Genomic DNA, 17,047 nt, shown 5'->3' with positions numbered 1-17,047 from the left:
TCTTTCCTCAAGGCTTATTGTGATTCTGATTGGACCACTTGTCCTTTCACGTGATGCACGACCACTGGTTACGTCACTATGCTTGGTTCTTCACTTCTCTCATGGAAGACAAAGAAATAGGTTACAATTTCTCATTCTTCTATTGAAACTAAATACCACACTATGGTGGCAGTTACTAGTGAATTAGTGTGGCTGAAAAACATATTTCAAGATCTTAGTCTTATAATTTACTATTCAATCTAACTCTTTTGTCACAGTCAAGTAGCTATTCACATTACCAATAATCCCATATTCCATGAGCGGGCTAAACACATTGACATTGACTGCCACTTTGTCCGGGAATGGATTCAAAACAAAGAAATTCAGTTATGTCATTTCTCCACAAAATTGCAACCTATTGGTATCCTCACTAATGCCTTGGACTCTTACTAGTTTCACTTCCTTTTACACAAGTTGGGCATTTCACCAACGCCAACTTGAGGGGGGTGTAGACACCCCTTTTTTGTGCTCTTCAGTCTTTCTATAACACTTTGAGCTTTAAGCATGCTTCAGCTAACCTCTTAGCCAACTTAGGGGCATTTTTGATTTTTACAAAAATTTGGACTTTAAGGATATTACACCATAGGTATGTAAAACCCAAAAATCCAAATCCGATGACACCTAGGTCACCCAAATCCAACAATGTTTACTCTTTCATCTTAAGACCTAAAGGTAGAATCAATTTCAACCGTTCGATCAAATTCATTTTGATTCTTAACCTCATTTCATATAAAATCAAAAATCCAAAAACATAGGTATGTAGAGCCTAAAAATCCAAATCTAGTGACTTCACTCAAATATGACATTGTTTACCCCATTTTCTTAACACTCAAAGCTAAAACTGATTCCGATTGATTGAGAGGATATCTCCCAAAGCTATCTTGACCGCCCCTTTCCCTCAATTAATCTCCCTCAAAAAACCCTTTAAACTTCAGTCATTGATCTTCCTAGTCTCCCTATCTCAGCCTTTCATTCACTTCTCAAAAATCTATAAATACCCCCCATTCTCACACTTAGGGACACAATCTAGTTTAGGGAGAGAACTCTACCCCTATTAGCTTAAAGAATAATCCTTCCGTTTCAAGCTTCTCTATTAGCTCCAAACTTCCCTAACTCACGTCTTAGACTCACTCCCCACCATCTCTCTTGTCCCTTGGATCCACCCATATCAGTAGCAGTCCAAGAAACCCCCAGGTCACACAAATTATCAAGAAAGAAAGCCGAAGCATGTTTGAAACAACGACATTACGGCAAACACCACAGACTTTTATAAGATCATCTAAACATGGGCTACACTCTTGATGACCTTTTAATCCCATAAGCACTCAAGAGACACAGCGGGTGATTGAAGGTAGAAAAGCTGATGCACATTAAAGATCAAGGTGGTCGGACTAAGCAATGGGCATCGAGTTCTTCCTTTTCTCTATCATTCCATATATGTTCACTGCTTTAACCTTTCATAATTTAACTAGTTTTGTTGCTAATATTAGTACCATTTAATTGTAAACATGGCATTGATTACATTAGTTGTTTTTTAGATGATTTCTCAGTTTTCATTTTGGAAGTAGATTAGTAGGATTGGCCTACTAGTCGTCCAAAGACGAACATCTCTGGCACACATGATCATTTCCCTCACGCTTATTTTTCCTTTTCTTTCAAGAATTTAAAATCCCATGAATCAACTTTCAGGTTTTGCTTTGCCTTATAGCTATTTTCAAATTCAATCGTTGTGTGTCCATGCATTCATTTTATTTAATCATTAATCCAATTAAGAATTTTGACATATGTACACTTGGCATCAGCACTGTCCCATTCATTATTTACATACACTCTCATCTACCTAATAGTGTAATAGCATTGAATATGTTTTAACCAAAATCCCATTTCACCCTTTTCTATCTTCAATTTTAGAATAGTGCATGTCATTCTTTCAATCCGAGGTAATTCATGCAGTTTACCAATTTCCATTTATTCATATTAGTTTTAAGATCAACCCATGTACAATCATCGATTTGTTTCATTAGGCATCAACATTTAGATCTCTTTTGTCATTTAGGTTGTGTTTGGAATCAGTCTAAAACGTCATCGGTGTAAAAATACACTGATGGTGTTTTATACTGAACCATGAATATGATCGTTGCTTTTTGAAATTAGCAATGAATGAAAGAGTATAAAGTTTTGCATCGATAAAATTAATGTAGTTTTTACATCGAATATCGATGCAAAACTTTAGAGCTGATGAGGTTTTATATTGGTTATCAATGTAAAACTCCACTACATCCAAACACATACAAAACTGAACCAGAGTGAAATTTTACATCGATAATAATTACACTCTTTTTCCATTTATATCGGTTCTTGATTTACATCGCATCCAAATACAGCCTTGGTATTAGCATGAACCACATATTCAGTCCTTAATTAATCATCGGATACAATCCCCTTTTTCTACTTTTCTTTTCTTTTTTTTTTTTTGTCTTTCTTTAGATAAGACAACTATTCCCATCTCATTCACTCTGCATTTACTTAAACATATTTTACATAGTTCATTCAAGAGGAATAGAAATGAGATCGACAAATCCCCCAAGTCCAAGCCTTTTGGTGACGTGCTTCATTGCTTAACATTTCAATTATCATTATTAGTACTGGGTCATAGGTTTTATTAGTTTCGTTCCAGGTTTTCATTAGAAACTAGGGTGCTACTCTAATACTTCATTAATAGTCCCATGTTATTTTAGATGTATCAATCCATTAATGGAGTGGTTCATTTTAGTCATCTAGTTCGTTAAAAAAATGTTAGATGTTCACTAGTTTGTATAGTTGGAATCTTAACTTTTTTTGTTGTAGTTCAGTTCATCACTTAGTACATTAATTCTCTAGGTTCTTTTATGTTATATTATCATTCGTTTTTGTTTAATGTTGTGGTTGCCTTATTTCATTTATCATGTTTGGTGAGTTTGTGTTAATTTTGATAAATAATTTAAGTAAAAATTGTTAAAACCATGCATATTTGGAACATTGTGAAGTAGAGTTCGGTTCAATTGAACATTGTGAAGTAAAGTTCGGTTTAATTGAACATGTGTGAAATTTAGACAATCCATTCCACTGTCCCCCTCCGGGTCGGGTAGCCACAGGGGGTATTCAAGAATACTCGAGAACATTCTTAGAATTCAGAGAATTTCCACGTGGGCTAAATTGGTGAATAAAGTCTGTGATTAAATGAAAATTTTCTTCTGTCAAAACCAAAAACATGTGTTTTGGTTTTGCGAGACAATCCAATTTCAAACCGGTAACAAAAAAAAACTATTCACATTATAAAATGCCCCTATATGAAACAAATGGATTCCAAGGAGGAATGAATTCACTACGTTGGGAGATTTATTAGACATAGACATCGAGTTTGCTGGCATCACAACAACAACCATCTCAGGCACGTATATCCTGAAGATTGGACAATTCGGAAGGTTTTCATCTCTTTCTCGTAACTCCAAATCTCCATTATTATTTCACCAAAAAAAGTCCCCATTATAAGCACCCATGCCTTGTTCCCCAATCTGTTGAAAATAGCAGTGGGTTTGATACTTTGATTAAAAATAGCAGTTAGTTTATCCTTGTGTTTTTTTGGTAAATTGCTGAAACCTTTCTTAAGTTTTTGGTCATTGTTAAAATCTCCCCTGAAGTTTTAGTAATTGCAATCATCTTTCTTAAACTTTATATGATACAGTTACAAATAGACCCCCTTTGGTAGGATTTTCTTAAAAAAAGGCATCAAAATGTCTAAAACACCCGTTTAGCTACCATTAATGTTGGTTTTCACGAAAAAAAAAAAACAATACAAACTTTATGAACAATAAAAACAAAGAGAATTTAAATTTGCAACTTTACCTTTGAGTTATTGGTATGAAGGGTAAATTTGAAAAATAAATCAATTTCAGAAAAGAGATTGGAAGGGTATGGAGTAGTGATTCATATGAAGAGAAAGTTTGGAAAATTAATATTTTTTGTCAAAAGTAAATATATATGGGTATTTTGGATATTTTCATGCCTCTTTTTAGAAGATTCTACCGGAAGGGGTCTATTTGCAACTATGTTAGAATGTTCAAGGATGGTGATTGCAATTACCAACTTCAGGACATATTTCAGCAACAATCAAAAACTTTAAGGGAGGTTTTGGCAATTTACCCTTTTTAATCTAACTTCCTTCTTTTAGTTTGTGTGGCATAAAACAGGCCAAACCAAAAGTTTTACTTGCGATAATAACCATGACTAGTAGAAAGGAGTTACCTTCTTTGACAACTTGTGAGATGTGACTAGACCTGTTCATGGGCCGGCCTCGGGTCGGGCTTTTACTCTTAATTAACAGATTTTTTTAAGGTCTGAGCCCGAGCTTGGCCCGACCATCGGGCCTACAACTTGGGCCCAAGCCCGAAGTCTAAAGTTCATGTTGTTGCTATCACTGAAGTGATTGAAGAGAGAGAGAGAGAGAGAGAGAGAGAGAGAAATTATAAAGAAAAAAATAAAAATTGTATATATTAAATTATTAATATATATATATATATATTATAATAAATATTATATATTATATATTATATATTAAAAATTAATTGGGCCGGGATTTTTTGAAAAATCCCGAGCATGGTCCGAAACACAGTCAGGCTTGGTATTTGGGGCCGGAGGTTAGGCCCATGGGCCTAACTACATGTCCAAGCCCAATCAGGGTGTGGGCCGGATTGTCATGCTATTCGGTCCATGAACAGGCCTAGTTGTGACTATTGGTAGCCTAGAGGGAAAGTCAAGGATATATTTAAGTCCAATAGGAGATTTATTGAAGAAAAATCCAATAGGATAAATCTATAAGTTATATCTAAGTCTGTTTTAAAGAATTCATGTATCTTTAAATCAATTTGTGAAACCTAAAGCACACTTATTTATGTGTGTTATTTATATGAACCTATAATACATATCAATCACGAATTAAACAAGGAAACATTGGTTTATACACTTGTGATTGATTATGTGGCCTGTTACAAACAGCATGGCGAGCAACAGAACCATGGTGCTCCTGCTGCAATAATGCCTCTTGATGTTCCAATTTTTGGTCACGTATCTTTTTTTTTTTGCTAAGTACCTCATCATTTCGTTTGTTCCCAAGTGGCCGATGGCTCAGAGGCAGAAGTGGAGCTCCCTAGTGTAGCGCAACCCGGCTGCTCCCTGTAGGAGATGATCTGCTCATATTTGTAGACAATGGACCTGGTTGATCTACAAGAGATGAATCAGAGAACCCGGGGGTGTTTACCCGGCGAGGTCACTCCAATGGCTAAGTTAGCACTTAGTAGTGAGCTGAAAATGATATTAGAGAATGAGAGAGCTAGAGAGCAGAGATTACCCACCTTTTTTTTTCTCCCCTCAACCCAGGGGGTGAAGCCTTTATATACTGGAGTCCTCGCGGGTTTGGTGGAGTAGTTCCTTGATCCCTGCTGTGACGGGATCTGTTTCCGTGTTAGTTGGGGATAACGCCACCAACTGGTAAGGTTGCCCATTTCCACCTAAATCGGGGAGTGGGTGAGCTAATATAGATGTTACAAGGTACGATCCCAGAAGATGCGAAGTACGGTGACGAGATCCTTGGGGTTTCCATGAGGTGGTCGGTCTGACTAGGAGGCGAGCTGCCCGTAAGGTGCCAGGCTGCCTAGTAGCGAGCTGCCTGTGAGGTGTCGGGCTGACCAGGTGTCAAGCTACCTATGAGGTGCCGAGCTGCCCAGGTGTTGAGCTGCCTATGAGATGTCGGGCTGACCAGGTGTCGAGCTGCCTGTGAGATGCCAGACTGACCAGGTGCCGAGCTGCCTATGAGGTGTCGAGCTGCTTGGTGGCGAGCTGCCTGTGAAGTGACAGGCTACACCTAGTTGTCATGAGCTGCCATGTGTCATAATGTCATTGGAAGGCCAAATCCACCCTCACCACCTTTGTTGCTAGGTCGTTGGATGACGAAGTCGATCCCTATTTTGTTGGCACATTGATCAAATGATATCCAAACGGAGTAATGAAATATGTGAATGGTGAGTAAAGCGATGTTAAGACCGAAATTAGGGTAAATTGCATATTAGTAATCTTGTACTTTAGGCCTAGTTTCATTTTGGTACACAAATTTCAAAACGTGTCAAACTAATATCTAAACTCCCAAAACATTACAGTTTAGTCAAAATTATTAACTAGTACCAAATTAGTAATCATGTACTACTTACCCATCGTTAAGTGTATATAAAAGAATGCAAATGCCCTTCAAGTGTTATTTATTTTTCTTTATCAACCATCAAAATGCCCATACCCAAATGTCTTTTGGGTTGTTCACCATTGCTTTGGTTCAACCTAGATTCTTGAGGAAGAAGATGATAAACAATGTCTTATTTGAAGGTAATTTTGACATTTTCAAAAGTTTTAAGTCACACATGTCATCACATGATATAGATAATTGATAGACTACTAACAATAGAGACTAAACTGGAACATTCTAGGAATTCAGGTAAGATTGACACATTTTGAAATTCAAGTACCAAAATGAGACTAGGCTCGAAATACAAGGTACTAATCTGAATTTTACACAAAAAATTATTGCACTGGATCAAATTGATATTATGTGTGATGAGGGCGGATTTGGCCCTCCAGTGAAATTGTGACACCTGGCACCTCATGCAAACCAAGTGCAGCCTCTTGACAACTAGGCAGCTTGGGAAGCTCCGGCAGGTCGGCAGAGCTTGCCACAGCTTGCCACTTACATACAGCTTGGCTTGGCTTGCCACAAGCAGCTCGACTGAGCTCACCACAAGCAGCTTGGGGAGCTTGGCATAGCTAGGGGCAACTCAACATAGGCAGTTGGCCACTCCGCAGGCAGCCTGGCGTCTTACGAAGAGCTTGCCACTTAGGGACAGCTCGGCACTTACAGGTAGCTCGCCATAGGCAGTTGGCCACTCCGCAGGCAGCCTGGCGTCTTACGAAGAGCTCGCCACTTAGGGGCAGCTCGGCACTTATAGGTAGCTCGGCACTTAGGGGCAGCTCAGTGTATCGCAAGAAGATCTCCTGCCTGACAACCGTACCTGACAGATCCGGAGACTTGCGCCCACGTCTCTCGCTAGGCAGCGCCATGCCTGCCAGTCCTAAGAGTTGTCCCTTGACTGGCAGAGCCATACTCTATAGTAGCCGCCTGCACCCGCCACCTCAGCTCTGGCAGTAACGGCTGCGGTAGAGAGATAGAGGCGGTTACACCTGACTTGACAGAGGCTGTTACGCCTGATTTGACAGGACACCACTATATAAGGACTCCGACGCCCAAAGACAAGGGGGAGAGAATGAAAAAATTGAGGTAATCTCTGCTCTCTAGCTCTCTAATTTCTCTCCAAGCTCCCTACAATCAGAATGCTAACTTAGGCATCGGAGAGTCCCTGCCGGGAAAATACCCCCGGGTCCTCTAATTCAGTTCTTGCGGGTTCCTTAGCTCCCGCCGCCTACAAAGAGAAGGAAAAGATGGAGTTCTCATAGGTACATCAGCTCTTGCCGCCTACAAAGGAGAGGAGATCACCTCATGTAGAGGGCAGTTGGGTTGCGCACCACCAGGGAGCTTATCACCAATTAGCTCACCACCAAGGAGCTTGTCACTAGGTAGCTCACCGCTAAGGAGCTTGTCACCTTGTAGCTCACCACCAGGGAGCTCGTCACTAGGTAGCTCACCGCCAGGGAGCTCGTCACCAGGGAGCTCACCGCCAGGGAGCTCGTCACCAGGTAGCTCACCGCCAGGGAACTCATCACCAAGTAGCTCAGCACCAGGGAGCTCCACCATCCTCTCCTGGGAGCAGGTCAAATGGCGAGGCACTTAGCCAAAAAAAATTGATACATCACAAAAAAATTGGTATGTGACCAGAAATTGTTACATCAATTGGCATTGTCTGTGGGAACATGCTACAAAAAGGTAAGTTCTCATCCTACAAAAGCTAAGTCCTCACTTTTTAGAAATTGAAGCTCTCACTTTATAGTTTACATTTTTTATGAACTCAAAGACTACACAAGGAGCTAACAGACTAAGTTTACTTTCAATTTAGTTAAAGCCTCATTAGTCCTCTTCGCAAGGTCCCCCCTACAAAGATGAGCTCTTTGTGGCTTCCGCAGGAGTTGGCGGTCAATAGACTACATAGGCGCCCTTACTGGTCGAGCCTTCTGAGGCTCCCGTGTGAGCTGGCGACCTAAAGTTAGTAGTGTTGCCCCCGAAGGTCGAGCTCCTAGTAGCTTCTTGTAGGAGTGGGTGACCAACATTATGAAGCTGATGTAGCGCAATCATAGCTCTAAGGCACCCACTTGGTCGGCTCGGCACCTTACAGGTAGCTCGGCACCTGATCAGCTCGGCACCTCACTGGTAGCTCGGCACTTGGTCAGCTCAGCACCATGCAAGTAGCTCGGCACCTAGTCAGCTCGAAACCTCACTGGTAGCTCGGCACTTGGTCAGCTCGGAATCTCGCAGGTAGCTCAGCACTTGTCAGTTCGGCACCTCACAGATAGCTCGGCACCTAGTCTGCCCGACACCTCAGAGGTAGCTCAACACCTGGTCAGTTCGGCACCTCACTAGCAAAGCCTACATGCCACATTACTGCTTAAGACCCAGTTGCCTCTTCGGCACGGGCAAAGTCAAAAAAGAGTGGACTACGAATCACTCCCAAAAGCCTACGGGCCACATTACTACTTAAGACCCAGTGACCTCTTCGGCATGGGCAAAGTCAAAGAAGAGTGGACTACGAGTCGCTCCCAAAGCCTACCGGCCACATTACTGCTTAAGACTCAGTCGCCTCTTCGGCATGGGCAAAGTTAAGAAGAGTGGACTACGAGTCGCTCCCAAAGCCTACGAGCCACACTATTGCTAAATACCAGTCGCTTCCTCAACATGAGCAAAATCAGCAAAAGTGAACTATAAGTTGCCCCCACAGACTAAGGGCTACACTACTGAACTGGTAGAGACCTCCTCACCTTACAGGCAGCTCACCACATACAGGCAGCTCCCAAAGCCTAAGGAATTGGATCAGCACTTACTAGCTCGTCAACTTACGGGCCAAAAGAAGAAATCTACTCCCTTCGCTGAGTTACTCTCAGCTCAGGAGTGGGGGGCAAATGATGAGGGCGGATTTGGCCCTCCAGTGAAATTGTGACACCTGGCACCTCATGCAAACCAAGTGCAGCCTCTTGACAACTGGGCAGCTCAGGAATCTCGGGAAGCTCGACAGAGCTTGCCACAGCTTGCCACTTACAAACAACTCGGCATGGCTTGCCACAAGCAGCTCAGCATAGCTCGGGGAGCTCGGTATAGCTAGGGGCAGCTCGGCATAGGCAGCTAGCCACTCCACAGGCAGCCTAGCATCTTACGAAGAGCTCGCCACTTAGGGGCAGCTCGACACTTACAGGTAGCTCAGCATAGGCAGTTGGCCACTCCGTAGGCAGCCTGGCGTCTTACGAAGAACTCGCCACTTAGGGGCAGCTCGACACTTACAAGTAGCTCGGCACTTAGGGGTAGCTCGGTGTATCATAGGAAGATCTCCTGCCTCACAGCCGTACCTGACAGATCTGGAGACCTATGCCCACATCGCTTGCTAGGCGGCATTGTGCCTACCAGTCCTAAGAGCTATCCCTTGACTGGCAGAGTCGTACTTTGTAGCAGCCGCCTGCACCCGCCACCTCAGCTCTGGCAGTAACGACTGCGGTAGAGAGACAAAGGCGGTTATGCCTGACTTGATGGAGGTTGTTATGCCTGATTTGACAGGACACCACTATATAAGGACTCTGACCCCCAAAGACAAGGAGAGAGAATGAAAAAAATGGAGGTAATCCCTACTTTCTAGCTCTCTCATTTCTCTCCAAGCTCCCCACAATCAAAATGCTAACTTAGGCATCAGAGAGTCCCTGTCGGGAAAATACTCCCAGGTCCTCTGATTCAGTTCTCGCAGGTTCCTCAGCTCCCGCCACCTACAAAGAGGAGAAAAAGATGGATTTCTCGCAGGTCCCTCAGCTCCCGCTGCCTACAAAGAAGAGGAGATTGTTAGACAGTTTTGTATGCCCTTAGCTTCAATCCGATTTGATGTACTTTTGATATATAGTGTAAATAAATAAAGTGCATGTTTGATTCATGTTGTTTGGTATAATTCTGTGTAAAGCCCTAAAACTGGACACTTCATGAGACACGTGTTAGTTTTAAATGTTCACAGCCATTGGATAAGTCTTGGGAGATTTATCCTGCTAAGGTTGATACTGGTGTGCCGCCAAGTGTTGGGATGGCCTGTGTCGGCCACCAGGGTAAGACCCAAGGCACATGCAGTATGGGATTACTCGAATCCTTGAACCAGACCAGATTTCCAGTATTGTCCTGGACCATGGAGACAGATGGGCAAAACTGAAAAGTTACACCTGACCCCTAGACTCGATTATAATACTTCACTAGGTGTTGAATCGGGCTATCTTTGATATGCCAATCAGTGAGATCCTTAGCGGGGGTCAAAACCTGGGCATGTTGGGGCAGTCTGAGAATTCATCTGAGTGGGTGATCATAGTGATAGAATCAGCCCCTTTATCGGACAAAGATAATGATCAGGAATGCACTCTCTGATGGAAACCAAACTGTCAGCAGTTGATTTTGTGTATGATCTATATTATCTATTTCATTTATTGCCCCTTATTGGAACTAGATTTTAGAATACGGCAGCTTCTAAAACTGCAACAGTGCAGCCAATTATATTAGCATTTTTTTTGCACCTTAAGGCTATGTTTGATTTGAAGGAAAAGGAAGGGAAAGACAGGGAAACCAATACAAGGTTTGTAAAGGTTTCTCTACCTTTCCCTTCTTTACATTTTTCTTCAAACCAAACATAGCCCAAAAGTTCCTAGAATGTAATTGCACCTTAAAAGTTTGCCAAAACCATGCTTTTCTCTTCATTTTTTTTATGTTTTTTTTGCATACAATTAAGCTTTTTTTCAGAGAGATTATTGCATACAATTAAGTAAAAACAGTTTTAACCAAATGGGTGCAAGACAATTGTAATCTATTTCCAAGTAGAATACTGCAAGGGACCCAATGTTTGGTAAAACTCTCTAGACTATGAAGAGTTCAAGAGAGTCCGGATCTCATGACCACAAGAATTCTGCCCACGTCTATCCACGTGGGAAACATCTCATCCTCCTACATAGTATTATGCACGGGAAGATGTTCTCAATGCATAGAGGTAGTGTGTTGTGAGTAGACGTGAATAAAATTCTTGTGGACAGGAGATCCGGAGTCAATTCAAGACCCATGAACAGATGGACCCTATCTTCTATATCAGTTGGGTTAGAAGTCAACATATGCACCTTTAATTTTTACTTAATTGGATGGTTGAGAGAGAATTTTATATATTGCTGCATAGACAATAAGAGGGTCTATGGACCAGTTTTGGATTGGACTCCATTTAGTCAAAAATCAATTTGAACATATTAGACAGACCAAAAAAACATTGGATTGGACCAATTGATACAAAATATTTATTAGATTGGATTGGACCTGGTCCGCCTGTAACAAATTTATACTGGATTGGGTTGGATTAAGCCAACATCTGATTCATTGATATAAGATTGGGTTGAAACCAATCTAAATCAAAATGAATTTGAACAGATTGGACAATCCAAATATTAAATTGAACCAGTCCAAATTAGTCCAAAACATTCATTTGGATTGGACTTGGTCCATTTATAATGAACTCACATTGGACTGGATCAGATTGGATGAAATCCAGTCCAATTGACACCCTATTAGACAAATTCCAATTTGATTATGTTGGTTTTTAGTAATATACCTAATATTCTAGTTCCAAAGCATATGGTGGAGTTCATTTCTCCTCTTTTAGGGAAAGAGGGGGAAGCATCTGCACTCCGCAGCCAATGGAAAACGAGACCACACACACTATCAGTGATATGATGTGAATGTAAACTGTAAAGCATGAGAGACGTGGCTTAACTATATCCACCACGAAAAGCATATCGCACATTGAAAGAGAGAAAAATTCCCCAATAACAATAACCTGGCCACATGTATCACCTATGACAAGCAATCACAACTATCAGCTCATCTATCATGGGGCATCTGGGTGGGCTCGGGTTGAACATTACTAAAATTTTGAAGAGCCCAGAGCCTAGAGTTAAACACAAGCAGATGTCTCAGGTCAGGTATATATATATATATATATATATATATATATATATATATATTATTTATATTATATTTTTATAAATTTGTTGTGTTGCTTTTTATAAAAAAACATGTATATATATGATGAAAATATTTGAAAAAATATTTGTATTTTTTTGTTTATCTTTTTTAAAATTATTATATTTTAATTTTCTTTTAATAATTTATTATTATTTTTTTAAATAAATCGGATCAGCTCTTAATGATGTCAAATTGGATTCAGATTACCCTGATTCAAATCTGATGAAATCCGTTTGCATTCCAAAGCACTGGTTTTGAATTTGGGAAACTTGGCCATTTTACACCTCAAAGTCGAATGAAATGATTTCAAATGTTGGGAATTTAAAGTACTTTTTATATTAACATTTTATATTAATATATGATATGGGTTGACTATCTATGGAAAAGACATCATATCCAAAAAAAAATTGTGACCAATCAATTTGTCAAAATTCATAAATTTTGATTGATCAAAACTTTTCTGATACCATGTCTTTTCAGCATTATAAATTTTCATTTAAGGGTCATTATTTGATATAATGTAAAATCTCAGGGTGACGGACATGAAAATGTGGGTTTGAGAGTGGCAGGACTAATACAGACTGGTAGACCCAACAAATGACAACTTCTGATGAACAATATGGACTGGCCACAGGTTCCCTCCAATTGGCTAAACTAAACTAGAATAAGGAATGATTTCAAAATTGAATGGGATTGGAAAAATTGGAAATTGATCACCCTTTCACCCTAAAATTGCCTTTTGGTAAAAAAAACTATTAATTTGATTAATAAACCATTGACCTGAATATAGTTGAACTGTCAATCTACCATTTAAACTGTACAGTCAGACCGTTCAACCTAGAAATCGAACTCAAAACGATTCTGTGTCTAACCCGATTTTAAAAACCTTGAGAATAGTAGTGCTGGAAGGTTCCCGGGATCCTCAAGGTTGATCTCTAGTTGGGTCCCATACAATAGTGGAATGAAATATGAGACAGGTGGCAGGTTATAGGTACCGTGTCCGCTAATCAAGTCTCTCTCTCTCGATAGCCAATAATTTGTTTTTGCGTGCAGGATGTTATGATGAATAACTTGTTCCATAACACGAGGTAGGGGTAATTTTTGAAAGCCATGAAATGAGACAAAGTTCTCTTTTCACTTGATGGCAACCCTAAAGTAAGGCAAGCTTTAAGGCAGGTTAAATGGATGCTGTAGGCTGAATTTCTTGGCTGAACTAAATGACTTACTACTTTTTCTTTTACTGAATAAAATAATCATATAGGTCTGTGTTTGGTGCTGGTACCAATTCTGTTTTTACTCAAAACACTAATTTGATATTTCTACAAATCAAGGTTCAAAGTTTTGATATGTATCGAGTTATATCGACTGATATGTATTAAGGTTGTTTCAGGGTTTAATTCGATTAAGGGATAGACAGGTCTTAAATCGATCCCTCTGAATAGGGGTGGATTCGAGTCGAGCCAAGCCGAATAATATGAGGCTCAAGCTCGGCTCTCCAAGGTAATACAAGGCTGAGCTCGGTTTGAGCTAGAACATTGAGCTCGAACTCAGTTTGAGTAAAAAAACTATTAAGCTCGAGCTCAATTCGGCCCGAACTCAATTTAAAAAATATATATTTTATAAAAATAAAAAATTATATATAAAAAATATTTTTTATTTGATATTTAAAAAATTAATAATATATATACCCCTACCTCTGAACCAGATTTAAAAAATTAAATAAAATAAGAGAAGCAGCCCCGATACAGTCCGATATAACCCTACCAGCATATCAGGCTGTATCAATATTTTGAACCTTGTTACAAATACCCTCCTATAGCATTGTATACTAATTTGTATTGATCAACCCATTAAAGAGATCACAACCTGCTTAATGACTTATTCACCAACAGGTCTTATCAAATTAAACCAACACTCCTGATTGATAATTATTAGATAAGTTCTGGGTATGCGAGGGTTTGGTTCAGGACCGGTTCTGCATATTTATTTATCAGTTAGGTATTCAGTCTGACCTGACCCAAACCAGACATAGCCCATCGACAATTCTATATTCTGTCACTGTGTTGAAATTTCCACATAGTGTAGCCATCCTTTTTCAACTACACTAAGTATTTTTTGCTAAATAGGTCGCAAGTCCACTGTATGGTATGCTAAGAGGGGATTTTTTATCCTCTGGTATACTTTTTAAAACAAAGAAAGTTGAATATATTAAAGAGAGAGGATATTCCCTTCCACACACACAAAGAAATGTTCTGCCTGGAATCCACTCATTCTTCTGTTTGATTATTTGTACTTTCTCTCAACCACTAATCCCTCCACGACTGTGAGTCAGCTCATGGGAGCAAATTCTGTTAGTGAATAGGAAGGACCGAAGGAAGGTGGAGATATCATTCCCAGCGATCAAAGGATTCAAGACCGACCCTAGAAGCAGTCATTTGATATTGGTATTACGCAACCCACAACATTTTCTTTCTAAACCAGCATCTTTAACTAATTACTAATTCTGACTTTTTAACTCTAATAATTTCTTTAACTTCAAGATAAATTAAGACATCATCCAAATGGGTGTGATTTACGCACGTTATGTGGTGCATCATGCATGCACCCATCGAAAAAAGATATACAATTTCCACTAAAAAAAATCATTGAGTGGTGTGTTTTTTTCTCTTTTTTCTTTTATTCTATTAAGTATACTATTTTCCCTTGTTCATTAAGGGATGCATCCCAATTTTTCCTTTAGACTGTGTTTGGTTGTGATAAAAATAAATTTGCATTGACACAAAACCATGGCAGTGCAAATGATTTGATTATAAATTCTGACTTATTTTTATTTCAAATTTTAGTTTATTTTATTTCATTGCAGCATAAATAAGGTAAATTAAGACATGAAGCAGAATAATGTAAAATCTAATTATCCAAAACAAAATTAAACAAAAATTTATATTTTTTACATTTGCACTCCCATGCATTTGTATTAATATAAATAAATTTGCATTACAACCAAACACAGCCTTAATGAGAAATACAAGGTTCAAAGTATAGATACATGTATTTTGGCCTTTGGGCATTCCATAAAACAATATGCTGTGATTGAAATTTTTTAAGAATTCAATCAGGACATCGCTAGAAAAGATATTATCCGTGAAAAGTTGCCACATGTCCTACCTCCCAAATTTTTAGTATATTGATGGATTCAAAAATCAATACCCATCATACAGTAAACAACAATATGTATCAAAACTTTGAATATAATATAATTGATCATACCCAATTTGTATTATTGTTTTTTTTTCTTTTAATACATAGTTTGCATTGCAGGGAAATGAGGGGTAAGGTGAGGTCCGTGAGAACACCATGGTGCATGTGAGGACCACACTACACATACCACGGAGAGCTTGCAATTTGGAGGATTTGATCCCGTGGCCCTTATTTTGAAAGGATGATGATTAATCATCAACCATAGCGTCATCGACACTTGTGTTATTGATGTTTAGCAGAAGAGCAATTTTTTTTTTTTTGTTTTTGATCGTGCACACACCAACCACATAATTTGGTTTTGTTAAAGAGCTAGACTCAATTCAGCAGAACCTGGTAAACACAACCAAACAGACAATTTGGTTTTGTTGAAAAGGAGACTCAAATTCCACAGAGCCACACAACTATTTGAGGTCGGCAATTTTGTCGAGAAGTTAGGCTCTTTGTTTTAGTGTTACATCTTATTGCTTGGGAGTTAGGAGATAAGGCGTCCAAATTCCATCGAAAGGCATCCGTCACATCCACTCTCCCCAATGACTTAAAGACTTGTTCAATTCAACCCACTTAAAAATGAAAAGTTCAACGTCGGTCCAATCTCATGGAGCAGTAAGTAGTAGCACACCACCGTTGATCTTATCTTAGCAAGGGACCGTGAAATGGACTACCTCTACCAGCCAGAGAAAGAAGCACTCATCGGCTTGAGCTTGAGCTTCGCTAGAATTTTGTTGGGCCTGTGAACCCATGGGCGACAACTAGACATGGGTCAAGACTCAAAAAACGTTTGGAACCTTCGTGGAATGAAGGATTTCGTTGCCATTTTCCATGGCTCACCATCCGTTTCCAGTTGTCAGAATAAAAGTACATACCAGGTCCTTTCGGTTCCTCTCCTCTCTCTCTCTCTCTCTCTACTCTACCCGTCTTCCGTTTCCAGCTTTTCTTTAAATCGATTACAGAGGAAGGCACCGTGCCCATGTGAAGCTTAAATGCCCTTGTGAGTGGCGTTCAAGCATGAAACATCCATCATAAGAAGATAAATAATTTACCAGAACCATTAGACAACTGTAGTAGCTCTGGTTAAATGATTTACTACAAGGACTATAGTGCCTATTCGATGTTGGAAAAAGAGGAGAGGTTCTCCTAATCTCTTTCCCCCACCCCAGAAAAAGAATCCAATTTTCCCACAGCCACAAGCCAACCCAATATTGGCTTCAAAATGCTTGAAAGCAAAATGCATAGAACCAAAAGAAGAGAAGAAAGTGGCAAGACATACAATAACAACTCAGACCTAACTGGTTCCGGCTCTCAGCACTTAACACATAAAAAAGGGAAAGAAAGGCAACATGGGGAATTTGCATCACATGCAGCAATTAATGGTTTGTTCGTCCAGAAAAAGAGAAGCCCAGCTCAACATGAGTGATGGTTTGTTAAGCAATGCCCTGATACTCCAGATCATGCAACTACACCTTCAACCACGTATAGCGATTCTAT

Source organism: Nelumbo lutea, chromosome 1 (assembly GCF_056320005.1).
Source record: "Nelumbo lutea isolate HS-2025 chromosome 1, American lotus-T2T, whole genome shotgun sequence".
Lineage (NCBI taxonomy): Eukaryota > Viridiplantae > Streptophyta > Magnoliopsida > Proteales > Nelumbonaceae > Nelumbo > Nelumbo lutea.
This window is presented reverse-complemented; position numbering follows the sequence as displayed.